Raw genomic sequence first — 11234 nt, 5'->3', positions numbered from 1 at the left:
GAGACAATATATTCAGGAAGTAATTGATTTTGTGACCCTAACGTGAACGCTTAAGCAACTAGTCATTCCCCGTGTTCGAATCTCCCTATATGGATTTATGCTGGGAGGTTTCTTCCGGAATAAGTAAAATGAGCAATTACATTTTGGCGCCACTACCAGAGAGTGATAATAGCTTTGAGTGTTATGAATTAATTACCAAATGTGTGAAAAAATTGGCAATGGAAGATGATTTCAGTAGTGTTTGAAGAAAGAATTTGGTTATTAAGAATGAGAATTTAACAGCAAAGAAAATAAAGTAATCAAAAGAAAGAACAAAGATATCGTAAGCAAGAAATTTATTGGATAATGAGCGAGATTACAAATTGAAAAAGAAGCATTGACAAAGTTGGATTAAGCCATGGTTGCATGCTTGTCGGTATATTGGATCGTATCCAGAAGACGATCGACCTCTAATATTTCAGAAGTACATATCGTTAAAGAAATTACCAAGAGCACTTGCGGAGAGCGTTGCTAATAGTCCAACAAACCTCTCGAAGCTGTTTATGGAAAACGAGGAAGATACAGAGGAATTAGGTATCCCACTAGATATCTTCTCAATTGGAAATATATCCGATCCTAACAAAAGTGGTTCTGAAGATCGGCATAAATCACTTGCCAATAAAGACCAATTCAAAGTATATCAAAACTTGTCATTTTCACCTCATATTCAATCAGTAAAATTATTTGAAGATAATAATAGTTAATCGGGAAGGCCTAGAAATTCGAAAAAGACTTTTGCGGGAGACAGTTTTTATTTTAATAAGAAATTGAGCGGAACACCGGCATCTTTAAAAATGTCCGGAGGACCAGCAATTTCGATTGCAGTTCAAATGGGTGCATTGGGTGATCAAATGACTAGCATCGCGCTATTACCTACTATTTGGGGTTTACAAGATGTGGATCTAGATCAATATTTGTCTCAATTCTTGACGGCATGTGTAGCCAATAATGGAAGAACAAAAGACATTTGGCTGAGATGGCTGCCAGCGACATTAAAAGACACAGCGTTTGAGTGATATAAATACTAACCTGTGGGACAATTTATCAATTGGGAGGCATTGAAAAATACATTTTTAGCCCATTTTCGACCAATTGGTTTTGAAGAATGTCTTAGAGAAAAATTAATGAACAATAGAATGGTACCAAGGGAAGCGGTACAGTGATATTATGGTCATGTAGCAGATATACTTCAAAAATGGCCAAATAACCAAATGCCGGAATCATTTGTTTTGTCCATATTGGTTAATGGACTACATCCACCAAAATTAAAAATGTTTGTAAAGGAGGCTCAATCAGCCACGATTGCATCATCTTTTGAGCGAGCAAAAGTATGGCAAGAATGTCACTATGATGAGAACTTAACAGTTAGAGCCACAATGATTCTATCTCAAGAAGGTTATCAAATGACAAATTGGAATGGCGCATCCGGAAGTTATCTGGGAAGGAATGATTATGGTACATTTTCACAAGGAATAGTAGATGTCGTTCCATTGCAAGCTGTACCACTATCATCATCACACCCGTATGCACCTTATTTCACATATCAGAAATTAATACCTACAAAGAAATTGCCAAATACATTGGTATCAAGGGATCCTAATGAATCATTGCTGTTAATATTGACAAAAAAATGGATGAATTGACTGGGAATCTGGCCAAAGATAAAGAAAAAAGGCATAAACCAACCAATATGTGTCCCAATGTCTGGTGCAGCAATTGTAAGGGGCAAGGTCATTTAGTAACAGAATGTCCTTCACCACCCCAAATGACTGTACAATGTACCTTTTGCAAGGGCAAGCATATTACCACGAACTTTTGGAATTTATGAAAGCAATAACAACTCAGTAACCAGATAATGACTCAACCAACTTTGTGGGATGTCAATCAAGTACAGACGAATAATAGGTTTGGCTGGAATAGAAATCGAGCGAATAAGCAAAACAAGAATTATTCTAATATTTTCAACTCTGAATTTCACCAAGAAGGTGTATCCAATACTCACGGATTGACGATGAACCAACCAGGATTCCATCAATATCTATCCATGACGAAGCCAATGCTAGACTCTACAGTAACAATGGGTTAGCTAGGATCCTTTACTCATCCGACATGGAATAGACCTAGTCGTTATATATCAGTAGTAACACCTATTATCCCTGAAGGAGTTGGCAGGAGACCACTTCATTGCTATTGTTGCAAACAAATCAGACATTATGCGAGTGAATGTCCTAATCCAAGGGCCAGTGATGACTATGCTCCAATATGTGAAAATTGTAAGCAGTCTCGTCACACTTATCAGCAGTGCAATGTGCCCTTTAATTATAATAACTGGGACCAACAAAAATAAATAAGCCAACCGGCAGAGGACAAAGGCCCTGTTCAACGAGACTCACCAATACATCGTGTCGAGGTGGTAAACGCAGTGCTTACTAGAGGCCAAAAAAAAGACATGAATCCAATTCAAGACATTGATGAATCAATCGCAGGAGAGCAAGTAGTGTCGTCCATGGGGCTAAACGAACCAATATCAATATTGAAATGTATCCCAATATTGAGACCTCAATAGACCAAGGATTCCAATTCGGTTCCACATGCCAATTTGCCTGGACCATCCAATCCAGGTCCTGTTATAGGCTCTGTATCCAGTATGAAACCTGAATCGGTGGCACAACTCAATGAGGTCCTAATTACGGAGGCTTCAGTTTCGTTCCAAGCAGTACCGATCTCTATGCAGTTTCGAGAAACGTCCTATCCATTGAAAGATCCTCTTGGGGGCGAGAATTCCAAGGAAGCCCTGGCTGTTGTTCCAATTCCTAGTCTACGGCGAAAGAATATCTTACCTCACGGAGTTAAACTCAAACCAATGAAAAGAAAGAGGGCATTGGGAATTATCCTAAATATAGAATCCTATGATATTTTGAAGGATCTGGATGCTATTCGGCCTTCTATTTCTATGAAACATCTTCTAGCGATTGCACCAGAGTGCCGTTCTATATTGAATTCATTGTTAATACGCCATAGGCACTGTAATAAAGAAGTTTGTGAAGTGAGTTCAAACCCTGACCCAAGTGCATCAACCATTGATGTTTCGATTGACGGTGTTATGATTTTGGATGTTCAAGTAGATGGTGGTTCCAGCATCAATTTAATAAACGCTGATACAATGGATAGTTTAGATTTGGAACACTTAGTATCCACGATATTGGTATTACGGATGGCAGATCATAGCCGGATTAAACCATTGGATCTCTTACGGAGTGTTCAAACTATGATTGTCGGTATTGCATATGAAATCGACTATATCATCTTTGGGTTACAACATTCGACTTTATCGTATCCAATTTTATTGGGATGACCCTGGCTTTATCAAGCAAAGGCCAAGAATGATTGGGATCGAGGTACTTTGATAATTGGCAAGGACAAAGATAAAATGGTGTTACAGATGTACCTGGTACAATATCATGGAGAGTCTCAATTGCTAGCATCTGAATTAATGTCGGACGATGAGCTTAGCTCCGATGACGATGCAGTAGTATCAATTACGGAGGCACCCGTAGAGGCAGCACTACACCCAGGAGTAGTGTACCAATGTAGAGGTCCGGGGGAGTGCTTGATATATCCGACGGACTCGAAAAACTCGGATTATGTTAGTATTGATTGGATAACCAAGTATGATGTGCACCATGTTAGTGCGTTGGACACAGGATTCAGTACTTCATACATGTTGAACTTATCGATTGACTTTAAACCACCGTGGAGATTGAAACAAAACATGGCCATTGCACCTTTATGTCAAACTATCAACTTGGTGACCACAGCAGAACCTCGGTCGATTAAGGTCTATGAAGGTATTCAAGAACAAGAGTTGACCTGTTGGACCAAATTTTTCTTACATCATAAATCCGCTTTTGCTTGGACTTATGATGATTTAAAAGGTATTTCCGCTGAAGTCTATGAGCATCGTATCATTTTAGAGGAGAACGCTAAACTGGTATGGCAGAGGCAACACTAGCTTAACCCAAAATATTCCTTTTTAGTGAAAGAGGAATTGGATAAACTTTTCGACGTGGATTTTATTTATCCTGTTCCGCATAGTGCATAGGTATTACCAATTGTGATAGTACCAAAAAAAAATGGGAATTTTCAGGATTTTTAGAAACTTAATGTGGCCACCAAGAAATATTACTTTCCATTACCTTTCACGGACAGTACGGATAACATGTTGTCATTATCACCAGGTAGTAAAAGAATAGGAGTGGGGCACTTGTTAAAGTCATTCTGTGGTATTGTTTTGGGTTGGCTGGAGTGCCATTTTCTTGTATTTCTTGTATTTTTGAGAGTAGTAGTTCTAGTTAAGAGTTAACAGTGAGGAGCCAGTCACAAGAAAGAAAGCACATGGTGGAGATCCACAGGCAAGAACTATTTCGGACTTACAGTCATTCAATTCTGGAACTGGAGAAAGCGAAGGATCAATTGGTAATGGAACGAGAAAAGGCCGAGTTATTGGTGCAAGAGAAATTGGTATTGAGTGACCTATACAGATGTGAAACGGAGCGGTTAAGGGCTGAAATTGAGGCCTTGAACATCAAGGTGACAAGATTGGCAGAGGATTTAGTCAATATTGGTCAAGCACAAGCATCGACGTTGTCAGTTCTCAAAGTTCCAGAAGAGAGGAGTCACTTTCAGCGCCAGTTGGAATTGAGAGATGCCCAGATCCTGAAATTGGAAGCTCAAGTCCGTGAATTGGGCAAGTACAATGAAGACCTTTCAGCTTAGTTGAGACAAGAGCCGATGGAAGGATTGGAGGAGGATGAAGATTTGCAGTTGGAAATGGAATCGGTGGAACCAATAATAGATACTGCGGCAATTGATTAATTAGATAGGTCAAAGGGATCACAATTTTTGTAGAGTTTTTTTAGATAATTTTTAGATAGGTATCAATTGAGTGTTTGCGAGGACGCTACACAGTTAGGAGTAAGGCTATGTAGAATAAGTAGTTATTTTCAAAATATAGATACATAGTATATAGTATAAACAGAGATAGATAATTGCTGAAAAGATGGTTCAGCAGGTACAATGGATGAATAGTCAAGAAAAGTAATTATCATCTGTAGTATAGGAGTTGGTATCTCGGGGTAGTATAAGGAGGATAGAAGAGGGGAAGAAATTGCCAGACTATGAGAGTTGTTAGCTGGGGTAACCTTGGTGCTACCTCTTTTCTTTTATTTGTTATTTTCTTTGAATAAGAGGATTGAGAGTTTTTGAATATTGTGAAGTGAATTATGAAATGAAAATGTGATTTGTATTATTTGAGAAGAAGAAAGATTGAATGCTGAAATCTGATTGTAGTTCAGTAGAGAGAATGAGTCTGTGTTTGTGTGAAACACTATAATATAAATGGCAATTCTGTGTGAAGAATTCCAGTGATTGGAACAAGGGTAATTGTGTATTCAAAGCTGTGAAGGTGCAGTATTACAATTAAAGATTATAAGGGTGAATATATTAGTGGAAATAGTAGTTATTGATATGACTGAATTGCTGTAAGGAAGAGATCGATAAGGTGAAGGAGGAGATTATAGTTTCTTTTTGTGTTCAGATATTGGAAATAGAGACAATACATTCAGGAGGTAATTGATTGTGTGACCCTAACGTGAATGCTTAAACAACTAGTCATTCTTCGTGTTCGAATCTCTCTATATGGATTTATGCTAGGACGTTTCTTCCAGAATAAGTAAAACGAGCAATCACAACAAGGTATGAAGAGACTTCATTTCTGAAAAAACTATGCCCTTTTTAGATGATATTTCTATCAAAGGATATAAAGAAGGAGAAAAAGATGAAACTTTAGATAAGAGAGGATTTTGCAAATATGATGTTGATTTTATATAAGATTGTGAAAAGATTTTAACTCGACTTGAAGAAGTTCATCTTACACTTTCAGGAGCAAAATCTACATTTGGAGTGCAGGAAGTTCTTATTGTTGAATATTTGTGTGGATTTTATAGAAGAAAGCCAAATCCAAGTAAAGTTGATGCAATTAGAAGGATGAAAGATTCATGTGACTCCTTAACAGAAGTATGCAGGTTTTTAGGAACTTGTGTATTTTATCGTATATAGATTCCTCATTATACTAATGTAGCCAACCCATTGTATGGATTATTACGTAAGGATTATCAATTTAAATGAAAATAGAAGCATACTAAAGTAATGCAGAAGCTAAAGGTGTTTTTAGTAATACCTCTAATTTTAAGAAAAATTAATTATAACTATAATAAACAAGTAATTCTTCTTGTGGATACTACTCCTATTGCTATTGGATGGATTGTGGGTCAAGATGATTCAAGTGGAAATAGATTTTCAGTTTGATTTGGAACTAAAGTTTTAAGTACTCGTCAACGTACATATTCGCAAGTCAAAAGAGAACTTTGGGGAGTTATTTCGGCTATGAAAGCTAAAAGGGATTATTTGATTGGTGCAACATTAGTAATTGAAATAAATTGCTTACCATTGTTTGGAATGATTACTAATTGTTCAACACCGGATATTGTAATGTTAAGATGGATTGCTTATATTAAGTCATTAAATGTGGAATTTAAGCATGTTTCTGGAAAAGACAATTTAGTAGCAAACATGCTATCTCGAGCAAGATATGAAAGAGAAGATGAAACGGTTAAAGATATTGATGATGTTAGATCAAAATTCTGTTCAATATTAAATCTTAATAAAGAAGACAAGCTATTTCTTGAAGAATTTTATGAAGGAGAATTATTGGATATTGGTCATTACTTAAATACCTTGATTAAGCAAGAAAATTGGTCTACAAAAAAAATTTAAAAAATAAGAAAAAATAATATATGGATTTTTGCTTCAAGAAGGATTCTTATAGAAGAGACCAAAGAAAGGAATTGGAATGCCACAAAGAGTGATAGGCAATAAGGAAGAGAAACAAAAATTACTAAAAGGGTTTCATGATAGTTTATGGACAGGACATAGAAGAATTTAGGCTACTTTTGCTAAACTTAAAGAACGATATTGGTAGAGAAATATGTATCAAGATGTACTCTTATTTGTAGAATCATGTAAAATTTATCAAGCATATTCTAATATACGACATCGAGATGGTCTTCATCCTATATATCCTCTAGTTATTCATTTTAAATGGATTGTTGATTTGGTTATTATGCCAAACAGGTTATAGCAAATGAGATATTTGATCTTAACTCGTGAAGATTTATCAAATCAAGTAGAAGGTAGAGCATTGAGAATAAAATCTATGAAAGAAATTTGTAGATTTTTGCTTGAAGATATTATTTGCTACTATGGATGTGTAGGAAAAACCACTACAGATCGTGGAGAATTAAATGCACAAGAAGCTCGTGAATTCTTTGAAAGATGTGGAATTAAACTATCACTGACTACTGCTTATAATCTTGAAGGAAATGCAAAAAGTGAACGTGGTCACCCATCGATCTTGAAAGCATTAATTAAAGATTATAATGGGAAGGTTAGAGAATGGCGACAACTTTTTTTATTTACATTATGGGCTAATCGGACAACTCATAGCTCAGTAACGGGACATATGCCTATTGAGCTTATGACAAGTCAAAAACCAATTATGCCAATTGAAGAAAAAGTACCTACTTGGAGTATGCTACCACGGGAAGATGGATTGACAAGAAAAGAACTTCTAGCTATTAGAATTCAATAATTAGAGTAAAGATCAGAAGATGTGCAAATAGCATTAGAAAGGTTAAAAAGATCGAGGTTACAAAACAAGGCATGATTTGATAAGCAGCATCAATTGAGGCCTAAAACAATTGAAGAAGGTGATTGGATTTTGGTCTATGATAGTAGTTTGGACAATCAACATACTAGTTTAAGGAAGTTTTCTAAAGGATGGTTTAGACTGTATGTCGTAACAGCTGTTCATGAAAATATAACTTATTCATTGCAGGAGTTAGATGGAACAAGGTTAAAAATATCAATTACAGGGAAGCGAGTAAAAATATTTAAACAAAAAAACACAGAAATAAATATAGAAGACCTTGGTGAAGACATAGATATTCCTCAACAAGAAAATGAATTTGACTTGGATAGCAAAAGTGATGAAGAAGATTATAACAAAAACTTGGAGAACATATTATGAATGAAACAACAATTAAGTTATTTGATACATAGTAGAGGATGCACAAGTTCAGAAGGGGTGGATGTCGTGTTATAACATGACTATATGGTGAAAATATAAATTAAAAAGATTACATTAATATTTAGTCAGCTTGGATGTTAGAAACAGTGGCTAATTCCAGTGCCAATATTCAAGGGCCAGTTAATATCACTCTATTTCAAGCTATACCACCATACGTGACATCAGCAATATGCTCCATCAACGTCATCGAACCAAGTACCCTCCATACCAACGGGACAACCATGATCATTTTCTAACCCTACATGGAACAAGTCTAATAAGTACATACCGGTGGAGACACATAATATGCCAGATAAGGGTGCAAGAAGTCTACTTTGTTGTTTCCATTGCAGATAGATTGGTGATTATGCTAGTGAACGTTCCAATCCTAGAGCCAGTGATGATTAGACGCGAGTGTGTCAAAATTGCAAGTAATTGGAGCATACTAATCAGCACTGTAATACTCCGTTGAATTTCAATAATCGGGATCAGCAGATCCAAAGCCAAGGAAAAATTGAAGAGATAAATGAAGGTCCTCAAGATAATCTGATAAATCGGGTGGAATGTATCTAAACCGTTTGTACTAAGAGTCGACAAAAGAAAAAAGGACCAATTCAACATTTGGGTTAGCTTGATACAAAGGGCCAATTTGAGCCAATTACGAGGACATCCAATCCAGATCCTATTACGGTGTCATGATGTAACATGGATAATAAGTGAAAGGGTGAAAAAAATATCATGTTTTGAGGATCTCACTTCAAAAATATTATAGCAAATTATCTTGGAAAAATAGATATTAGTCAAAGAGTAGAAAAATTAAAGGTGCTAATATTGCCTTTTTGCAAATTATGCTTCTTTTTACTTTGTAAGGCCATAAATAAGACAAAACAAGGTAGATTAGAAAATTAAAGGATATAGGCATATGTAGGGAAGAGTTAGGAGTACAAATTAGTAAAAATTATTTCAAGACGAAAGTTGATACCCAAAGAGGACTGGTTATGAACCTAGGTCGAAATCAAACCCTGAGGTACAAAACCATGCTCTGACGGCGACTCAAGGACTCTTTGGTAGATCAGAGAGTGGGATTTGATAGCAAATTAAATAAGGTTTCTATAGGTATTGATTTTGATGATTTGGAGTTTTTATGACTTTGTAAGAGCTTTGCAAAGTCAAGGTTTGTTTCAGATGATTTGGATTTTATGAAATAAAATAGGGTTTATGTTTTGGGTAATTTCAAGAGTTTTGTAATAGATCTTTGGATAAAGTTTTGTAGGTTTATGGTTACAGTTGTTTATAATATGTGTCATAAAATTGAACTCAATCTAATGATTGAATTAAGGAATACTGAGGTTTAAGTGGGTCAAGGTCTTAGGAAGTAGAATTTTAGATCCAGTGGGGGTTTTTTTGATTTCTTGCAATCTACTAGTTAAATTAGAGTGAAACTTATGTAAGACGATATTAGACTTGATTTTCTATATTTATGAATATTTTAAAATCAATCGATCAGTGCAAATAAGAGATATTGGCTCTGAAAGATTGGCATCAAGATTGGAGAAGAAGGCCGGCCAATACCCGAGCACATTTTTGAGGTTATCGTCAATTTGATAACTCCGATCCTTTTCAATTTTTTTGTGCTTGTTTTGAACTTAGCTATTAAGAATTTTATAAAATTTGAGTTAAGATCAATGGTTTATTCATTAGTTATTGAGGTTTAAATCTGTTGTAGGAATTACTAGGACTTGGTTTAGGGTTTGGTTAGGATTTGGTTAGGGTTTGGTTAGGATTTGGTTAGGATTTGATTTAGGGTTTAGGATTTAGAATTTGGATTAGGATTTGGTTTAGGATTTGATTTAGGATTTAGAATTAGGATTTAGAGTTTGGTTAGGATTTAGGATTTGGTTAGGATTTTATTTAGGATTTAGGGTTTGGTTTAGGGTTTGGTTAGGATTTTGTTTAGGATTTGGTTGGAGTTTGGTTTAAGATTTGTTTACGGTTTGATTTAAGATCTAAGATTTTCTTAAGATTTAAGATTTAATTACTTTGGGCCTAAAGTTTGAATGAAGTTCAATATGATTTTAACTAGAATTAAATTAAGATTGAATTGAGATGTATTTGAGTGATATTTATGATCCTTCTGATATTTCTTTAAGAATTCTTATTATTTGTTTGAAATTTCTTTGAGGTTTTTTTGAATTTGATTAAGCTTGCTTAGCATTATTATCGTCAAATTAGAGTAATGTTAGTATTCTATTAGAATTAAGATTTTTTTATTGCAATATTCATTCTTCGTTGTACAGCCAGATGCCCGAAGCACTCTTAAGTAAGACTTCATGTATTACGACAATGGGCCCTTTACCCAGTATGAGACTTGACTTGGTTGGATATATAAGGTTTTAAGATACTTTATCATACAATTGGATGTTTTTTTGGTACTTGGGCTTATGTATTGATGTAATTGTCTAAAAAAAAATATATTTTATATATATAAACTTGATACTTTTATATCTTAGACTTGATTGAGTATTTAGTAGCATCAAGAAGCTCAGTGCTTTTTTGAGGCAAACTCTCTCTACTCTGACAATGGCGAGTGGTCTAACAATTCTAATAGTAGTTCAAATAGATAATGTGGCCAATTGCACAACTAGCATGGCTCTATTAGCTAATTTTAGGAACTTTTTTGGTTCAGATTCAAATCAACCACATATATAGGCAATTATGGCAGAATTGAAGATATTTGGTTGCGATGGTTGCTAATGACCTTAAAAGATATGGTGTTTGAATGGTATAACTACCAAACAGTGGGTCAATTTTCTAATTGGAAAGCATTGAAGAATACATTTTTAATCCATTTTTATCTAATTAGTTTTGAGTATTGACTTTGAGAAAGATTAATGAATAGCAAACTGAGTCCAAGAGAGGCAATGGAATCATACTATGGTCGTGTGGCCGATATACTCTACAAGTGGCCAAATCATCAAATGTCGAAGGCTTTTGTATTGTCCATAGTAAT

Source organism: Physcomitrium patens, chromosome 4 (genome assembly GCF_059467195.1).
Source record: "Physcomitrium patens ecotype Gransden chromosome 4, ASM5946719v1, whole genome shotgun sequence".
NCBI classification, from domain to species: Eukaryota; Viridiplantae; Streptophyta; class Bryopsida; order Funariales; family Funariaceae; genus Physcomitrium; species Physcomitrium patens.
This window is presented reverse-complemented; position numbering follows the sequence as displayed.